Source organism: Nelusetta ayraudi, unplaced genomic scaffold (assembly GCF_046127955.1).
Source record: "Nelusetta ayraudi isolate G7.1 ecotype Tasmania unplaced genomic scaffold, CSIRO-AGI_Nayr_v1 ptg000097l, whole genome shotgun sequence".
Lineage (NCBI taxonomy): Eukaryota > Metazoa > Chordata > Actinopteri > Tetraodontiformes > Monacanthidae > Nelusetta > Nelusetta ayraudi.
The window spans coordinates 742,443-763,799 of record NW_027466147.1 but is presented as its reverse complement, the minus strand read 5'-3'; the positions used below and the strand labels follow the sequence as shown (position 1 = coordinate 763,799).

At 44.4% G+C, this 21,357-nt stretch overlaps 1 long non-coding RNA gene across 1 annotated transcript; it reads right to left on the bottom strand.

Annotated features, from left to right (window-relative positions):
• Positions 1-15,678: 15,678 nt before the first annotated feature.
• LOC142902726 (uncharacterized) lies at positions 15,679-20,285 on the bottom strand. The gene is made up of 3 exons (XR_012929136.1): positions 20,193-20,285; positions 17,680-17,749; positions 15,679-15,798 (listed from the first exon to the last, which is right to left on the bottom strand). It is a non-coding gene; the product is annotated as an uncharacterized LOC142902726 (long non-coding RNA).
• Positions 20,286-21,357: the final 1,072 nt, after the last annotated feature.

The window sequence follows — 21,357 nt, the reverse complement described above, 5'->3', positions numbered from 1 at the left end:
AGCCACAGCTCCATCTATCGGCGTCCCTGCGCAACAAAGTCAGTCTGCGCTCGGCTGCCAAAAAAATGAATTGGGGCGACGCTGCGGCTCGGACTCAGTTTCACGTCGCGCGTCATTGCAAAATGAGTGGCTGGAAAAAAAATTCTGGCGTCTCCGTGAACTTTCACCTGTGATCTCGTTCTGTGAATGTTTTTTTTTGTTTGTTTGTTTTTTCCCTCTGGTCCAGGGAGAACGCTTTGAGGCGGGGGGGAGCCTTGTTGTTGTTTTGATTTTTTTTTACCGTTCAAAATGTCTCTTAACCTGTTATAGGTTTTAGAGGCAGGGCTGTTCCCGGACAGAATGACAAAGGTCCTGATGAATCATGTTGCCCAGCCACGCTGAGGATGATTCATGTCTCCGACCAGGCTGAAATCTGCTGAGGGAAAATAGTTCTTACTGCACGTAGACGGAAAGGGAAATCATTTCACTGTTTTGTGTGCGTGTGTCTGTGCGAGTGCGTGTGTGCACACGCATTTTTTTTTTATGTTATTTTGTTTTTGGTACATTCAGGGCTGGATTGAAACCAAATCTGACGCATTGCCAGGAAAGGATGCTGAGGACCTGTGAGGTCCTGTGGCTGCAGGAGTCTGCTTTAATTAACACATGACTCAGTGGGTGACGTCAAGTTGTGTGGTTCCCCGTGTCGGAACGCCGGATGACTGAAGTTTCGAACTGGTCACATCTTCCTCTTGCTGCAGCCGACTACTTCATTTTTTGGGGAAAGCCACAAGAACAGGCGATGCTCATTACCAATGACTGGGAAAACCCACATTTCTACAACAGTACTGGATTGAGCCCAAATGTATACTCACAATCATGAGTCACCCATCTACCACCCAACTCCGGTGATGTGTCAGTGCTTCATTAATTAGGCAAAAGGTGCTCTAGATTTGTGCAAAACAGCACCGTTAGCCCTCTGTTTACAGCCTTGTGTCGAAATGCTGGCTTTTCAGTCAACCTTTGTTGTTGTTATTGTTGTTGTTGTTGTCTTAAGGGGGACCACCACCTGGCTAGCTGCCCACTTGACACCTGGGAGATGAAGTTATCAGAGCCCTTCATGACATCACAAAGGGCCAACTGGAGGAGGCATAAGGAAGAAAGGAAGAACATTTCTCAGGGTTGTTCAGAGTTCAGTGACTGGACAGAGACAGAGATTTGGACTCTTGTGTTATTTTCACATATTTCAGGGACTTGGATGCTTCTGCACTTGTTGTCGGACTTGGAGTTACTGCCCCGTTACTGTTCCAGCAGGACTGCATGTCGTAGAGAAAGTCAAGAAGAGTGACGGTGCAGGACGTAAATTGTTCAAGACGGACGTCCCATTTTGTCAACGGCCGAGGAAAATATGAGAAAGTTTTGTATGCTGTGTCCATCTTGCCCAACTTTGACAAGCAAACGCAACTGAATAAAATTAAAAGTTTACATCCATATGGGCTGTTTCAGCAAACAAACAAACAAACAAACAAACAAATAAATAAAATGCCGTCAGAACGCTGAAGAGGTGAAAATGTTCATGCAAAGCCAAAGTATGAAGTGAGTAGTACGCACACACACACACAGGCAGCCTTTAAACGCGTGTCTCTGAGATGTGAACTGCTGAAGCCACAGCATCGTTTACACCACTGCAAAACACTTTTGCTGTGGAGATGCTCCTGCAATTGTGTGTGTGTGTGCGTCCCCCCTCCCCACTTCTTTACGTGGCAAATATTTTTTTCCCCCACGCGCATCATCATTTGTCGGGTGCCGAGTGCGGGCGGCTTGGGGGGGGTGTTATCATGATAATTATTTGTTGTTCTCGCTCCGGTAAGAAAAAAAATAAATAAAAAATCATAATAATAAAATCACCCTGCGCCCGTCTCGGTGCCGGCTGTTTGTAGTGCAGCGGAGCCGCGGCGGCGGCGGCGCTCTCTTTGGGATTTAGCCTTTTCAAAAGTCCTCGTCAGATTCGCAGCACAGACGTACTCGGCTGTGCCTGCCGCCCCCACATCCCTGCCCCTCCCCTTCTCCCCTCCTCTCTCCTCCCCCACCCACATCTCCCCATCCCTCCCCCACCAACCTCCTTCCCCTCTCCCTCCTCTGCTCGCTTGCTCTCCCTCTCTCTCTCTCTCTCTCTCTCTGTCTCCCTGCTCGCCAGCCTGCTGCAGATGTTTTGGATATGTTCTCAGGAAGCGGCTCGAAGCCAGCCGAGTGCCAGCTAAATGCCCCCTCAGACGTCTCCCGCGGTACCCCCAGTGCAGCCGGCCGGCCGGCTAAGCAGTTGGTAAACGGGATGTTAGCGCGAGCGGCCAACATTCCGCAGACGGAGAGGGGTCGTGCAGAGGTTACAGCTCCGATGGCCGCCATCCTAATCATCTAAAAAGGCAAGCTGTGCCCCCCCCTCCCTCTTCTTCTAAGGAAGGAGAAGAAAAAAATGTGCCCATCTTCTTCTTTTTTTTTTTTTTATTATGGGGGACGGCGGGGGGGGGGGGGGGTGCAGTAGCACCACAATGTGGCAAACGTTTGGTGAAGACACCGAGATAGTTGGCAACTAAACCTGCCGACAGGCATCAGTGTGAGCGCAACTGGGTGTTTGCCTCCCTGCGTTGGCCCTGCGATGAACTGGCAGCTTTTCCTGGGTGTGACCCCACACTTCATAGGTTCAACTCTGAGTGCAATGATAGAAAACCGATGGATGGATGATTAAGATAAAATAAGACGAGATAGTCCTCTATCAGTCCCACAGTGGGGAAATTTCCAATTATGGATTGATGGATTGATGGATGGATGGATGTATAGTTGGATATATGGATGGATGGATATATGGATTGATGGATGGATGGATGTATAGTTGGATATATGGATGGATGGATATATGGATTGATGGATGGATGGATGTATAGTTGGATATATGGATGGATGGATATATGGATTGATGGATGGATGGATGTATAGTTGGATATATGGATGGGACAATGGATGGATGGATGGATGGAAGGATGGATTGCAGGTGATCTCCTCTTGCACACCAACCAAAGTCAAATCTGAACTGTTTGTTGTAACAACCAGCAGATGGTGCATTCTTCAGACTTGGACACTGTCCTGGCACCACAGAAGAAGAGGTCGGTGCGCTAAAAGTAGGTCTTGTGGATGACGAGGGTGTTCCACCATCCCGCTAAGTCCAGGATGTTGTTGCCATGTCCTCATCAGCCCACCCTCATCCGTCACTCGCACCTTGTGTTGCTGTGGCCTGCTCTCATACGTTTCTCCACAATGCAGTAATTGTAATATTTAGTGACGTGGGCCATCATTTATTTGCCAACCTTGCACAGCAACTGGATCAGTCTGCTGTCAAATCTGAAAACTGGATCGTTCATCTTGCCAACCTGCCGCAGAGTTGTTGTTTTGTTTTTTTTGTTTTATTTAATAATTCTTTTAAGAGTTTTCAGTCTGATTCTGCAGCCGGTCTTTCGTAGACAAGGAGGCTGAAGCGACTGGGTACCAGAGGGAAGAAGCTGCTGGTTGCAAACACATTTTTTCGGTGGATGGTCATTTTTCTACTGAAGAGGAAGACAAACCACTGCCTCCAACAGCACAGTGCTCCGTGTGTGCGTGCGTGTGTGTGCGCTGTCAAGGAAACGACCCGCCGCTTCTGCAGGTGCACATATGTTTCACTGTGATTAGGGTGCAACAGAGCTGTTTTTGTCTGTACCGTGACTGAGCTTTTTGGTTTGAACATGTTGTAATGGTCATGTTGTATTGTCTCTGCATTGCCTTTAGTTTATTAAGCTTCATTCCACCCCACCCCTTTTTTCACTGGGGGAAAAAAAACCGTCCCATCTAGTTCTGTACCAGCACATCCGACATTCAGCAACATTTCTGCCTATACGGCACCGGTTCTGTCAACCAGTCACTGAGTCGAACCAACACGCTTTAGAAACTAAGACGAGCTCGGCAGTCTGAGCAAACGACAAACCGTGAGTCGAAGCTAAAGAAACAAAAAAATACAAAAAAAACCTGCCAAAACAAAAACCTGCTCATTTTACACACAATTTGGCAAAAAAACAGTGAAGTGCAGCAGGAAGCGTGAGAGTCGTTATAATGTGTGAGGCAATTAGTGTCAATCATGTTAGCCCTAAAAAAAAAAAAAGAAGAAGAAAAACAGAATACCAAGTATGTTTTTAATCAGGTGCATTTTGCTCAGCGGGCTTTTAATACGCTGTGTTTTTTTTTTGTTGTTGTTTTTTTAATCAGGCAGTGTTTTGGCTCATGTTTTATTTGGTCAAACCGCGGAGATAATCGATAATGTGTCTGATGTGATGATTTATCAACACGCGTTTGAGCCACGCCTTTGACCGACAACCATTTAATTTAATGATTTTTTTTTTCTCTCCTTATCCGCAGAGGACGAAGCTGACGGGAGACCAAACTTGATGTTCTGGAGAGAAAGAAAGAAAAATAGCTGGCTGTGCAGCTACCATCCCCCATCTCGTAGGCATGGCAGCAGCTTTGCGCACACGAGCCTGCGCACGCGCACACACACACACACACACACACACACACACACACACACACACACACACACACACACACACACTTCCTCACGGACAGACATACATTCAAAACACTATGTGCACACACTCAACCACACCAACGCAACTGCACGGCGAGGAAACACACGGGCACAGAGACTCACACATACACACAAGCACACGGACGCGCGCACACACACACACACACACAAACACGCACACAGTCCATCTCTCTCCACCTGATGTGAGGGAGAAAGAATATTCCAGAGAAATCAAACACAATGAATGCTGCTCTGCTTTTTTTTTTTTTTTCATACAAAACAAGAGTGAAAAAAAAAGCATCACACTGCGACGCTCCTGACTCAAATTAAATCTTCGCACAAATTTAAAGCTGCACTGTTTAGTTTTTCAAGGATCAATTTAAAACAGCAGCAGATTTCGAGAAAAAATAAATAATAAAGAAAAACGGAAAAGTATGGGGGGAAAAAAAGTTGGGGTTTGTGCGGCGTCGGCGCTGAATAAATAAAGTGTTTGAAAAGATGTGCTGCAAGACTCTGAGTGGTCTGCGGTGGTCCTGCTGCTGGCCCCGTCTGCCCTCACACATCACGGCCGCGTTTGTCTGAGTCTGCCTCTTTGAATTTTTCACAGCATTTATTCATTTCAAAGCAATTGAGGGCAAGTAAATCGACATTCTGTGGATATTCTGTCCATGTGTTTCTCCACTGCACATAATGGTGACAAGGTACAGTAGGAGAAGAGATGCTAGCTGGCTAACTGTTTGGCTTTTGTTTTGTTTTTTTGCCTACAGATGCAACACACAACTGCTAGATGAAATGAGTGGTCTGCTTTACAATAGATAGTTCATCAGCAAGAATGCTGAGAGTTTCTTGCAGCTCTTTCTCGACAGCCACTCATCTAAGTAGTTCACAGCTTCTGGCACTAAACACGACCTGGCCAATCAGCATCCTTAGAGGCAAAAGAGGCGGGACCGGATTGTTAATGTCAGCCAGTTTGATCTGAGCTGCGCAATCTTGATGATTTGATTTGAATTGCACTGAAGGAGTTCCGATATGAAAATTATTTTTTTTCACTCCAGCTACTTGATGCTTTGTGATTAGCTTCAGATTATGATATTTTTACAACAAATAAGCTATTGACTAATTTTAGAAGTATTTACATTTTTAACCTTTGCATTCAAATGACTTTTTACAGGTTGTCAGCACTTTATTTTCCATCTAAGACCAACATTATTAACTATGCAAAGTGAACACTGCAGATCCTCTGCAAGTCTTCTGCAAAAAATTACTGACTGAACGATGATGAAGGTGGGACCTTCCACAAACAAGACCACCAAATGTGGCTATCCGAGGGCGGAGTCACAGGCATGCTGGGGGTGTGGTCACTAACCAGTGCCCTAATGCCCTTCGTGACATCAGAAACAAATCATGCACAGAGTTAAGAGCCAGACAACTGTGAGTGAGTTTACAGAAAGGATAGAGACACATATTGTTGTGGTCTTTCAATCAGTCCTCAGCACCAAACTACTTTAGCCACGTTCTCCCACTCAATCTGTGTGGGTTCCTTCCAGGTGCTTTGAACACCTCCCACAGTCCAGCTACATGCCGGCCAGGTAGGCTTCGGCTCGCAACAGCCATCTGGCAGCAATGCTTCTTTTATGGCATTGTGTATTTTTAGACAGAAAGGCAACGTTTCATTTCACTTAACTACAAATCAATTTGTAGCTACTGCACTCAAAGGTACATAAAGTGTTTTGAAACCTGCTCTCATGGCATCGTACTGATGTTTACAAGTCAATGCATCGCAATATCTTAAATGTCAAAGCAAATACAGCACTAAAACCAAATTAACAGCCCGACGGCGGAAATAACGCAAAGGAATTTCACACAATTTAAATTGTAGGATTTTTCTAATTTGCAAATTCATTATGCAGTTGTCCATACGGATCACATGCAACTGTGCCTATTCACAGCACAATTTTGCAGCATCTGTGACCAAAGTGTCACTGCATGAACCAGCAATGGTTTCGACTGACGGTTCTACGAGGAAGAACGTGGAAGAATGTTGTTTTTGAGACATGAAGATGTGAGCAAGGAGAAAAGACTGAGAGGAGGACCTGAACTAATCCACTCCCACTGCACTATTCTGTACTTACATTTGTAACAATCCAAGTTCAGTTTCCGTTATGAATATTGTACTGGAGACAAATTGTGATATTATTGGACTGTGAGATTTCAATACCAAACATAGGGATGTGTCTTTATGTTTACAAAACTAGACTCGCCGGCCACTTTATTAGGTATCAGTACAAGGTGTAGCTAATGAAGTGGCCAGTGAGTGTATTTGCAGGTTAGATGACATGCCAAAGCTGCACCTCAGCCGCCTTTCGTATTGGACGCACCGTCATCCCTCGCTAATTCAACTCAGCAGGGTTGCAGGTTTTGCTGTTATTTTTCAGTGTCTGAGCGATCGGCATCGCACCGCAGACAATCAATAGTTCCATAAAATTACAGCACCGGGCTGGCTGCTGTCTCCAGGCGTGATGATTAGCAGCCTTTGAGTAGGATGGGTCGGTTTCTCTGAGGGCTCTGGTCTTACCAGCAGCAAGGTGTAACATGGGAATGGATCCGTGTTTGAATGGAAGCCCAGTGCTTCTGGCAACTCCAGTCCAAATCAATGCTCAGGCCAGGGCAGCGGATGAATTGCTTCCCTTCAAACAGGGAGCCATTTCTTTCGTATTTGTTTCAAGTTTCACCGACTTCGATTGCTGCACATAGTTTCCCCCAAAAAATTGAAGGGAAAAAAAAACAAAAAATCAGCCCACCGGATGTGGAGAACTTGCAGCTTTGTGTGCAAGTGTGTGTGTGTGTGTGCCTGCATGGCTGCATGCATGTGTGTGTGTGTGTGTGTGTGAGCGCGCTTTTCCTTTTTTTTTCTCCCTTGCAGACCGTAGGAGGAGAAAGGAGGGGTGCCGGGGAAGGGGCGCAGAGGGTGAAGTGGGGTTTTGTCTAATGAGCTTCATAGAGCGGGAACAGCCGAGTTAAAGTGTGAGGAAACAGACCTCCCACCAAACATGAATACCAGAAAGATGCAAATGCACCAACAGCGAATTTATTATTCTGAATATGCTCGGAAACAAAAGGCGCAGGAAAAGCAGAGGGAGCGAAAGTGAACTGCTCCCCTCTACTCCTAACGCCGCCGTAGAAAAAACAAAAAGAAAGACGAAGAGGAAGCAGAAGAAGAAGAAGACGACGAAGAGGCTGAGACGGGGAGAGGATGGTGGAGGCAGAGGAACGGAGAGAGGGAGGGCTGTGAGAAAAAGAAGCAGAGACGGAGAGGAAAAAATCCTGGGCCCTGTTTCGTCTATTTTTTTTTTTTTAAGCAATGGCATCCTGTGTTCTTGGATGTGTCGTTGCCATGGCAACTGTAACTTGGTGACCTCGTTATTTCTGCCTAATCCCGCGCTGAAATTATGGTTGCTCCACCCTTTTGCCTGGCTGCCCTGATAACACAATCATTGCAAATGAGGCAGGGGAACGCAGCAAGGGAAGAAACAAGAAGAAGAAGAAGAAGAAGTAATGGAAGAAGAATATATGAGAGGAGAGGAGAAAATATAGGCATTTCACACACTTCCGCACCCTCTTCTTTTTCTATCAGATACACACGGGCTGTCATAAATCACTCACGGCGCCGTCACTTGTGTACGCGCAATGCGGCCCCCAGTGGTTTGCGTTGTTTTCAAGAGAGCCGATGATGGGATGGGGCAATTAGAATGAGCACTTAGCAATAATCGGCCATTAGCCGCCGAGAAAACCGTATTGATTTCAGATCGGTCATGAGATTATTACAGTGCAATCTGTGCCGAGTCAACAGAAAGGCATCGCGCACGCACTCAAAGTTTGGAGAAAGTGTCCCGCAAAAAAAAAAAATACAAAAAAGAAGTGGACAATCCTTTACTGAGCGCGCCCACACACACACACACACACACAGAGGAGCCTGCACGCAGTAGCACATAAACACTTGAATTATTGATTTCAGTGTTTGATTAGATTTACCTATTGGTCGGGGCACAAGGAGTGCGCTGAAAAATTGATGGAGTTTTTTGGGGAGATAAACATGCAAACTAATAAGAAATCTTCAGTCGGGCCTGTTCAATAATTCACCAAATTTACATATTATTATTGGCATATCTCATTACCCCAGACCAAGACACACTTATATATTCCAAAATTTTATTAGATGGGTATTCTGTTGCATAAATTAACATGAATAATGAAGGACAGGAAGGCAGGGGGAGGGAGGGTAGGGAGGGGAGCCGAGGGTGGGAGGGCAACGTTGCGCCTTTTATTGTCGTGATTCAAAAGAAATCGCTCATTTAGAACAAGAGAGAGAGAGAGAGAGAGAGAGGGAGAGAGAGAGAGAGAGAGAGAGAGAGAGAGAGAGAGAGAGAGAGAACGTCTCCAGGGGTCAAATGGAGTCGGTGACAATGGAGTTGTTTACAGACAATGTGGTAATTCTCAACATATTTCACGCTCACGGTGCTAAAAAAAAAAACAAAAAACAAAAGAAAACAACACACACATTGAACTTATTTTCTAAAACATTTCCTGTTATTACTTTTATGATTCAGTGCCTCCGTGTCTCCTTTGCTGGGCAGAAACTGGCACATCAAATCTGAACTGATGTGATGCTTTTATTGCCAAGTCACCCATTCAGACACGTGCAACCTCCACGGCGCTCCACGGAGATATTATGGGCAGCCCATAATATTATGGGCAACCCCATCACGCATGCAAACGCACACCGCAGCCACTCAAGACCATTTTATTGTGCCTCACTCAATTCCCACCGACCGTGCCGCACACTGAACACAGCGGCGGGTTTGTGGTGCTGTGTGGCAGGCAACAGAGAAGCAAAAACACCAACATAAAGATGTGGAATCTGCTTTAAATCCAAACTAATAAGTAAAAAAAATGTGCCTGACATGGCGTTATTGTGTAGTTCTGCTGAAATGGCATTATTTTAGTTTGCTCAGGGCCTGTAATCTTGTGAAACAGCTGGATTGACGAGATTCACGGCTGAATTAGTACACATTGTATATTTAGCTTTAATCCGAATCAATGAGGTCAGGATGTGACTGGACCAATCGGTGTCCTTCAAGTGGAGGGAGGCGGAGCCATGCACCAATCACCTATCCAGCAAAAGAATTCCTCCAAAATCTTGTTCCAAGGTCACAAAATTCAACATTGACAAAATGCATAGATCTGTTTTTCAGCCCTTTATGATGTCACAAACAAAGCTGTGAACATAGGTTTATTATGGGATCAGGAGTATTCAAAATTACCAACTACTACTAGCTGGGTTGGGGACAGTGTCATCAAGTCAGTCCTGTGGCATGCAATGTAGATCAAATGTGTCTCAGGGTTTTAACCATCAACTATCCGCACAACAGACGATCTACCTGCTGTCTAAACCACGGCAGGCTGTGCTGAACGCATCAGCCACTGATCTGTCTTCCTCATGTTGGCCAACGTGTGAAATTTAAGGACACCACGTTACGATCCAAACTGCATTTAATGATGTCAAACACATGCCGCTAATCAGCCTCCACATGCTGATGCTGATTTTGCGTGTTTTTTCTACCCCTGACTCGGTGGTCCTGAACAAAGAGCCGTTTAAAAAAGAAAAAAGCAGTGTGGCTGAACGAGACCACCATATCTGCTCAACATGAAGTTTCCCATCTGGAGATGGTAAATGTCTGGAATAATTTTGGGTGACATGCAGCCCTCCTGCACCAAAAGACAGAAAAAGAACCCCAGACAATACTATAAATCATATTTAGCTCAAATTTGCTTTACAGGCTCCAGTATACAAATGGGATTACCCAAAATTTGTGGCTTGACTTCAGAAAGTCTTGAGAAAGATTTTGAAAAATACTACATATATGAACAAGTTCTAGTTTGTTTGTTTTTTAACCATGAAAGGAAGATATATATCTATATAAAGACACAATAAACAAATACTATTCCCAATATGAGGTTTTAGAACAGATAATATGTTTCTTCTTATTATCACTGGCGGTTGAAATCTATTCCAGAAATTGTTCTCACAATATTTACAATCTAAATTTGCACCTCAATCCATCAATCAGTCAGTCATTGGATGGAACACGGTGATGAACAACTCCTGTCAGCAACATTGGGCTTCTTAGTGGGCAAAGTCAAAGACGGCAACTAAACTTGGTGGCTTTTATCAAAAGCACCCGATCATTTTGGAAAACGCTACACGGCTGTTGCATTCCCATGTTTTAATCGCACGGAAAAGGCTTCGAACCCGAAGTCCAGTTCCCGACACGTCGCAAGCCTGTCTCACAACACCGATCTTGGCGGGCCAGAATATCGGGGGTGCCGCGCGTAACCGACGACGGTGCCCGGGTCTTTTCAATTTGCTGTGCGTCAGCTCCAAACGCGGAATCTCACACGTTGGGAACAAAGTCTTTATTTACGGCGAAAGAAAAACATATGGAGCACCCCCCACACACACACACACGCGCGCGCCTCCTCCCCACCCACCCCATCACCCCACCCCCGCCCCTCCTGTTCTCCTGAACTTAGACCCGTGATGCAAATGAGAAACAGATGTGTAGGAGGGTGGAGGGCATGGAGTAGACCATGTTTCCACAAAGACCCGAGGCTCACAAGATCCAGAAAATCCTGCCTCCCCTCCTCCAGCCGCTCCAAAACTTGGATCCTTTTTGGACCGGCTGCACTTCATGAGACCCCAGCCTGGGAACCGGGAGGAAGAGAAAAGAAAGAAAAAAAACACAGAGGCAGAAACAGAGAGAGGGAAGGGGGAGGAATAGGGGGGCGGGGGGGAACCCTGACAGACGGGGGAAATGTGGGGACAGATGTGTGTTGGGAGACAGATAGAGAAGTGTGTGTCCGCTTAATCCACCCTGCAGAGAAAAGACCGCTCCAGCTCCCAAGAGGCTTATCTTGGTCAGATCCTGTTGCTTGCATGGAAAACTCTTAATTCGGTCACATCATTGCGTCTAGCGTTGGCCCTACAGTCCTCGTCCCCTCCACCCACCCACCCACCCACCTCCACCAACACCATCACCACCACCAACAACAGCAACCGACCAACCAACAACCCCACCCACACATCTGACCTGGATTTGACTGGCTGCCGCCTGCGGTATCCGCCCACATCCAGTGCGACGGGGCCCACTGGCTGCTGGCTGGTTGGAGCTCACAGCAGCCAGACGACTGTTTTAATATTAAACTCCAGGAAAATGTTGTTTTTAAAAGGGGCGACCGGAACGGCACAGGATGGATATATCAAAGATGATATTTTGGAGTTGTCCTGCCTTTTTCAGTCATGTCCAGAGCCTGATGATGATTTACTATTTACTTTGTCAAATTCCAATTTCTTCCTTCACAAATTCTGTTTTTTCCTATTTAGTTGATCGGCATTCAATTTCGATTCGATTTGATTTTTTTCTTGTTTTGCTGTTATGACTGTCTGAATTTTTCAGCTTGTAAACTCCACTATAAGAGTAGGCGTAAACCTAAGTCTAAAGTCTTTCCATTGCATTTGTCCAATCTCTTGACTGGCTGATTGAAGTTGCTTAAATTGTTTGGGTGGGAATGTTTTCAAAATGGTCATCTTGTGACCTAAAGTATAATGTCCTCTGCAGATTAAACAAAAGCAGAGAGTCAGAACTTGGAGCTAAAAATGATGTCAGATTAATATAAGTTTTCATAAAGCCATTTAATGCACAATAAGACGATTATGACATTAGAAAATTTATGGAATTCTCTGAATTATCCAAGCTGAAATGAGGGCATTTTTGATGAAGTCAAGTGGGAACTTGGAAAATCCAATTTTTACCGAATTATCATGAAACACATTATGTTGCCAACTGCATACTGAACTCCAAAATATATCATTCTGTCATTGGACGGCTTTCCGGGAGTCCTTCACCAAATACATTTACACTCTGGTGAACACGTGTCACCGACGCCAGATTACTCTCTGACCTCACGCCCTCCCGCTTGACATTAAACAACATCTCATCCGAAGTGCAGATGCAGCACAAACAGTCGGAAAGTTTATTAGAACTCCTCGGCCATCTCTGGCCTGCAGGGTCGACTTCTGCAGTTATGCCTCTGGTGTTCGATATGATCACGATGCCTCACTGAGCGCCACTGTGGGAGGTTTATTGAGATTTATTGAGTGTGGGCTTGAATTTGATCACAAACTAATGCCTTCTAATGCCGGACCTGGAGGAGGCCCCGATATTTGACTGCTTGGTAAGAAGGACTCATCAATTAGCCCCAACAATTAAGGTTTTGTGTCGTCCTCCCTAATTTTTTGTTGCATCTTTTTTTCTTAAAACAGTCTAATTTCAAGGATCATTTAGCAGCGGTTCTGGAGCTTTCAGTTGGATCAAAAGGTACTCATCAGCAGATTGAGTTAACATACAGTAATTGCCCCCATCGGGATGCCAGGTTTTGTTTAGCCCAACACTGGGGGAGCAGGAAAAAAAAAAAAAAGAACCTTGTGGAAAAAAAGGAGGGAAAAGTCGGCATGGTTGCCTTCATTCTTGGGGAAGTCATGGAATATTTTAAAGGTCTACAGCAGTTTGCTTTGTGAGGTTACCAGGCAAATACCACCTGAGTCTGAATCTCCAAAGCAGCACTGATAACAAGTCACTGGGCTGCAGTGCGGCTGTGACTGTGAGCAGCCAGGGCTAACTTGCTGCCCTGAAAGGCTTCACTCTATACGCCAGATCTTTTCCTTGGCAAAGGTCTCTCGTAATGCAAATTCAATTTTCCAAGTTTTTCTAACAACATGTGACTCTATCCTGTCTGTGAACTGCAAGGAAAATGCGGAAAGTCCCCCAAAGTCCGTCTGTAGTGTCTCTTTCTGGCCCCGCTTTTCAGGAAGTGTGTGCTAAAACGCACATAGTTCTAAAAATCTGCCCTTGGTGATGTTACAAGGCGTGCCGAAAAGTCTCCCTGACCGTGACAATGGCTACATCGCCTTGTTTTTCTTCCATTTCCGAAAAGGACGGGGTCAATTTTTCAGGTACGCTGAAAACAGAGGGCTAACTTAGCTGTTTTCGAAAGATCTAGAGAGACTGCTCTACTGGAAATCACAAAATGACAGCGGATTTGGGATAGTAGTTTGTGACTATGTCTTTGTTTTCATCCTACTACACTTGCGCATCTTATCCATAATGTTAACTCAATGAAAGCCTAATTCAGCACTTATGGCAGGGAATGCTATTTCTATGACTAAACTGCAAAATAATTAGCAGGCTTGAGCCTATTCATGATCACCTAGATCCCATGTCCTATTTTTGTTTTTTTTGCTGTGTTGAAAAAAAAAATATTGTTCTGTGGAGTTTGTTTTTTCTGTGCATGTCTATGTGTGTGTGTGTCTGTATATATGTAGGATGCTCACCAGTGTCTCAGGGGGGATGCTGCATACATCAAGAAGCTGTGTGTTTGTGGGTTTTATTTCTGTTTAACATGCATTACTACAGCATCAGGAAACATTACAATACGACGTGTAATAAAGCAGACACAGGTTGTCTGCAAACGCTCGAAATTAACAGCTTCCGCCGCGATGCAGACATGCGGTGAATAGGAACATGCTCCACCTGCTTGGTTGGGAGTCAAACCGCTACCCGGAACAAAGAGAGGCTCCTGAAGCGACGGCGGCATGATGGGATGGATGACATGAACCTCGTCCCCAGCACGGGGCTAAATAACGAGGCTATTACCTTTAATGGCAGGACGCCTTCATTCCATCTGATGGCGCTGATTATCACCACTAAGTACGCTGCTACTGCAGCCGTTTACACTGTATTTACACTACGGGCATTTATTATCTTGAAGCTCGCAGCCGCGTTTCTCGGCCTGCAGGTTCGTTTTCATTCATCAGCGCTCCGGCCCGCAACCAGAAAAGTGCAGAAGCGGAAAACGTTGCGTTGCAGACATCGGCTCCGTTTAAACATGCGATGACGCATCGGGAAATAGGAGCTGGACGACAAATAAGTGTTGCGCTCCTTGAAGCTGCAGTCCGGGACCTCAGAGCCCACGTCTGTTCCTCATTTGCCGCTATATCTGATGACAAAGTGAACCTTAAGGACGCGATTTTGGTCAAAAGTCCCATTTAAAGTTCCTGTTTCCTTCTGTATGTTTTAACCCAATCCTTTAACCGATGACTGGAATTATCGCCCAAGGAGTTCAATTTAACAAAACAGGCTGGCAAAGCGATTCGGGGCTCTTTGCTTATTTTTAAAACGGCATTAATTGTGGCAATAGTCAGAGAGAAATGGACGGCAACAAGGATGCGATTGCAAGCGACACCCTCCTGAACGCCCCCCCACTGGGACTGAAAGCTTTTGGAAATCAAAACTGAGGGCTAAAATGAGCTAATAAATGTTTTCCGCCACTTCGAGTGACGGCAGTGAGCAACAGGGAATGAACCTAAGAGGAGGGCAGTCTGAAGCACATTCAATGTGGAATCAGCACCAAACCAACATTTAGGATGTCTAAAAACTATTTAGCCTGATGTGGAGCTGTTGTGCGAGAGTAAAAACTTGTGTATATATACACACAAAGACAAAAAAAATGTTTGATTTTAGATCCTAAATGCTGAAAAACACAAAAGAAAACAAAACAAAAAGCATCAGGGCAGGACTCAGCAGCATTGCTCTGCAGAAAGTCTCACTGCCCGTCTGGCGGCAAAGTAAATTAGGTGAAAATCTCAGAGAGTCTGAGACCACTCGCCTGTGAGCTCGACCAGCCCAGGCAGAAATGAGGTTACACAAACACAAAGGCGAGGGTTGGAAATAAAAAATATTAATACAAACGGTGTGCGGACATTTAGCAGAGAGAGACGTATGTGACGGGCTGGGAAATGTGGGAATTTGGTGTGAATGAAAACATTGTGAGCAACGAGAGAAGGTTAATTTTGGTGTAACAATGCTAAAAAAATCCAGCCTTTTTTTTTATGATCTTGTAGCTTTTTGCTTCTTCAAAAGTTTCATTAATGTGCAGACGCAGTGACTATCTGGAGCAGGTCTCCGTCAGCCCATCATTTATTCATTGACATTGACGTGGATTTTTTTCTTCTCCCAAACAAAGTGGCTCACCTCTCATTGAGCAGATGTTGACTCCCAACAATCTTCCTCCAGAAATACTCGACCTGATGTTGCCTGTTCAAAAAAATAATGAAATAAAACAAAATAAGAAAGAAATTCTCGATCCACATCGACCCCATGCTGCCAGTTACTGGCTTTAGGGGGATTTAATTAAATCAAAAATGTATCACTCAGATTTTAATTATTCTGCCGCTGCTGCAGCGGCTCAACTCGACAGCGTTCACTTATGGCTTAGTGCCATCTACAGACCAAGATGGGTAAAAATACCACAGAGCTTGTCACGGCTGCTGGAATAGGTCACATTATTATGAATCTAAGTATTTTTCCATTATTTTAATTTCGTCCTTTGCAGCATCTCGGCCTGTTAATTTTGACATAATGAGCCACGTTAACGTGTGAAACAACTGCAGATGTTGTCGTTACCTTCCTTTTTTTAAGCACCCCCCATCCTCCAACGGGTCAAAGTTCAATACGAGCACATGTGAGCATGATTTTGTGACATCAGAACACGTTTGTGGGGCAAATCCTGCTCTTTTAACAAGTGTGATGTGGAAACTTAAAACCCCCCTGGCTGTAATGTGGGACAGAACAAACCTCTCAGTGAAAAAGGAGACACCCTCTGTAAAACAGACGAGGTTTGAATAAAAGAATCACTTTATGTTCAGGTGAAGGGAAAGGACAAAAGCGTATTCTAAGTATATGGAAACAGGGAAAGTTCTTACTGTACAGTACAATCCCACAAACCATATTAATGGTCATGATGGACCAGTGCAGTAAGATTTATAATAAAAAAAAAGAAAAAAAGAAAAAAAGAAAAAAAAAAAGGTCTGCAGGGAAAATGCACAATTAGCCTGTTGTTTATAGCCTGTCACAGATCTCATTTCTGGGAATGGAATTCACTGGGCACTTCAATACGCAAACCAATACAAATATGATCAAATTAGGCGTGTTGTGATCATCATAATGTTATATTTGAATTTTTAGCCAAAGCCAAAATATGATTTTAAGGTTTCATTCTTTGTTTAATCATTTGAAATGAAATACTTTATTCTTGTGGTGGTAGTAGTAGTATTAATATGATCAATAATTCTTTGTCCAGCTCCAAGAATGCCATGAGTGGCAGACAGCATGAAAAACATTAAAATTTGCAAGGTAACGAATGTGTACCTTGCTGTGGTGAAACGTGAACATGAACATATTGTTACGACTGTGTGAATACAACCACTGTTGGTAAACCCCAAGCGACTGTGTGCAGCTTAGGACAACATGGCTTGTGTGAAGATGGAATGCAACCACACAACAACCGTGTTGTACTCACACAAACAGGGAGCAGCTCAATTACCATAATGTTTTGTATGATTAATAAATGGATTTCTTTTGACAAGCATGAAATTTCAGAACTCAGTTTGTTTTTGTTTTTTTTACGGCTTCCTCATTTAATTCCGCAACCACAGAATTCCTGTATTTGTCTGATTTGTGTTACGAGTTAACGGCTTTTTGTTACATAAACACTTTAACCTGCAGCTTTAGAAGACCTGCGTGTGACAGTCTGGAGGTTGCGGTGGTTAAGTGTTTCTGTGCCGATGCACAGCGGAGAAAAAAATTCTTTAATGCCAATGCGCAGGTGGAGGGTATCAAGCGAATCTCCTTCTTCAAAACACCTCGATGGGACCTCGGGATCAGCGTCCCGTCTCCTAGCTGCTCCCCGTCTGATCCCATCTCTCGTTTGTTGTTTTAGATCCTCGCTTAGAAAAACAGCCCCGGCTATGAGAACAGGCTGCCAGGAAGCCGAGAGGCGGGTTTGAGGGGGGTTTTGGGTGAATTACTCTCACGCAACACATGTGGCGGCTAGTCCTCAGGAGGCAGAGGGGTCCTTCCCCTGCAGGTCAGGTTACCCGGAGCAGCCAAGGGCTAACCACTACCATCTGGACGCACCTTCCACGTTCAGCGCCGCTCCAGGTCCCGATGGCTTCCACATGGCGCCCCGCCATCTCAGACATAACCTCTGCAAGGCACAAAACACACACGGATACGCACTTTCATTAATCTGATGAACACACAACATAAAAACAGCTTGAAAATTAGCATTGCACAACACTTACATTTATACATGCATACATATATCTATACAGATAGATAGATAGATGCATGTAGATAAAACCCTGTAAAAAATGTAAATATCAGATAGCACATACATATTAAATATTAAAAAAAAATAAAAATTAATAAACAAACAACAAATCTGGATTATAAACATCTGAAAACTGCTAACTCCAAGACAAATATAAATGTGGGAATTCTCAAGTTGTCAAGCCACTGTATCAATGTAACAATAATGATGTCTGAGCACAAATGAAGACGTAAGTGCACGTCCCACACCGACAACAAGGCACCTGCAGGGGTGACACTGTGCAACACACACAAACAGAGGCGCTTATTCACATATGCACCCATGCTAATACAAAGACACACTTACGCACACACACACACACTTCCTCTTTCACATCTGCAGGGGTTTCAGTCGGGTGGGCGGGGGTGGTGTGTCTGTGTGTGTGACGGTGGTAGTGGTGGTGGTGGTGGTGGTGGTGGTGCTTTAATCAGGAAAATTCACCTCCAGGGGTTTCATGTAAGCAACACTGGAAGCTGCTCCTCTCTGCGCTTCACACAATGAATCACCGAGACAGCCGGCGCTTGAAAGCCTCAACGCGCTGTCAATAAAACTAATGCTATCACAGGTTCTCCACATGCACCGTAATCTGTTATATGGTTTTATTTTCACACGCGGCACGTGGGGAAAGCCAGCAGCGTTATGCTGCATCAGGACGAGTTTGTGGACTAGTGCTCTGGGTTTGCGTGGCAATTTTTTTTTTTTTCACTTATTTTGCATAAAGAAGAGAGGAAATAGATTTGAACGTGGTTTGACCTTAAGGCACTAAAGTGCTGATTCCACTTTATTTTCCCACTAAACCTGGTTGGGTTACTGCCATAAACACTAATCTGGATTGAAATACAAATTATTTTTATAGTATGAAGAGACAAACTGTACAAATCATGCATTTGAGACGACCTCTTTTAACAATAATTCTATTATTCTGAGTTTAACGGGATTGTTTAACTAATTAAATGACTTTATATAATAGTATTATTGTTTTTTTTCCCTTATATACTTACAGTGCAGTGACTGAATACTATTGCCAAAAATCTATTGTTGAGAACCCATGGTCCAAATGTCCTGCATTGATTTTCCATAATCAGGATGGGTTTTGGTTGGTTCTTTGTTTGTTTAGTTTGGTTCCACATTGGTACAGTTGGACCTTCAAAGAGATCATGACTGTTGGTGCTGTTGGATTGTATGATGAAAACATTGAAAACGACAATTTTGCACAACAGGAGTTTTAAAGGCCCTATAATACGTGAAATGTACAAATGTTTTCTAATAATAAATTGTGTCAGTGGACTTCCAGAAAAGGGAAAACACACCTTAAACAACCGCAGTTCTGGCGTCTGCAAAGTGTGTGGTTATTTGGGGACATATTTGATAATACTCTACCTTTTTTTTTTTTTTTTTCCTATCTTGCACAGTCACAGATTAGACAAATGGACCTTCATGTAGGCCCGTATGCTTTGCCCCATTACACTAAAAGGTTCCGCTGACCTCATGTGACTCGTCTTTGTTCACAGCTGTGAGATGAGGCGCACTTCTTAAATCACATCAGTCATTCAGTATTTACATTCCCGGCAGTCCAGCAAGACATGGAGGAGGAATGATAATCATACAAAAAAAAAAAAAAAAAGGGGGGGGGGGGCATCTCGCTATAGCACAAATCTGCACCTGTGACACAGGGAGAGAGGGAGGGAAAGGGGGGGTGGGGTGTGTGACACCCACGACGACAACAGCGTCGTCTGTGGCGCCGCCGTCGACGTGACAACTCATGTGGGCCAGCTGGAGCAGGAACAGCGTGGCTAAACTGTGATCAGCTGAGGAGTCTCCCGGTGATAAACACATGACTGCCGGGATTCTCGTAGGAAGTTACACCGCAGTGCTGCCACCGTGGGAGGCGGAGTAGTATGCGCAGGATGCTACTCCCCACTCCAACCACACACACACACACACACACACACACACACACACACACACACACACACACACACACACAGTGTGAGATGAATTGCCACGCCACCTAGAATAAATACATATCAGCCACAGCGAGCCGGGCCGTGCTGCTCTTTCCTATTAATCCTCGGCGCGGTGATTTATTGCCGGTGTGCTTGTCAACAAACAGCCGCCTAGTCCACCGGAAGTGGAGCCCCGGCGCCATTCTACGACCTATCTCCGGCCTACCCTCGCGAATATACGAATTAGTTAGTTGGTTGGTCGGTTGGTCAGTTAGTTCGCTGAACAACCAAAAACATTTGTGTTGTAAACGGGTGTATTTGTTGTAACCCACCGTTTCTTTTCTTCTTCCCACTTCCCGGGTCGAAGACAGGTGAAATACCCGGATGTTGGGCTGCCAAGCTCCGTCAGGGTTCAGAGGGCCCAACTCCTGGAGGTTCTCTCTATCTCTCTCTCTCACCCCCAGACCACATCAGCCAATAGTATCCAGCAGGCGCAGCGGTGGGACGCTTGTCAAACAGCGCCATCATGTGGTCAATAGTATAATAAGGTATTACGTCTTGTTGATTTTCTTTTCTTTTTTTTCTTTTACTGTACTTCCGTTGGACTATTGGTTTGGCTTTCCATACATATATCCAGACTTTTTTTCAGTTGTTCCAAGTTCCAAGTTGAGAAACATATAATATTACATTTGCAATAATTAAGTCTTGTCAGTAATGGACATTTCGCTCCACTGCACAACACCATCCACAGAGAAAAAGCTTCAGTGACAGGCTGCTGTCATTGTCCCACCCCACTGACAGACTGAGGAGATCAATTCTCCTTCATGCCATGTAGCTCTTTCACTCCACACAGGGGAGATGAGAAGATGGAGGTCACAGATGGCACTTAACGCACCTTTGATGACTAGTGCACTTATGTTTAATTTTTCTTCCATTTATTTTGGACCTTTAAAGAATTATTATTTCAGTGCCATTTAACACAATTTATTTATTTTTTAATAAAAGAAGCCTCCAAATCTCAAATGGTTTTGTTTGCATCTGGACTCACTTTATTGTACAGACTTACAAAATAAACCCACAATCGGACAGAAGCACCCAGACTTCACACACGACAGACACCAAGGACACTTTTAGGGTTCAAAGACAAATACTAAGGCCACAGTCGACTGTAAACTTTCCGGTCGGTCAGAGATGATGCAGGTTCGGGGTGACGTTGGAGGACTTGAGGATCACTCTCAAACACACTTTTTGCTGACATTGAACGTGTAGGTATGAAGATGCTGATATGTAATCACCAAATATTTTTTTTCAAAAAAAAAAAAGGGAATTTATGACTGCTCAGTGAGTTTTGCAACTTTCAGTAACACACTTTTAAGACATCACTTTTATCCCATATAGACACAGATTAAGTTGCTTAACATTTAATACTTTTTTATTCATTTTGATGATTTGAACAAGCCCAAAAATTGTTCCAAAAGAGCGAGTGAGAGAGTGAAT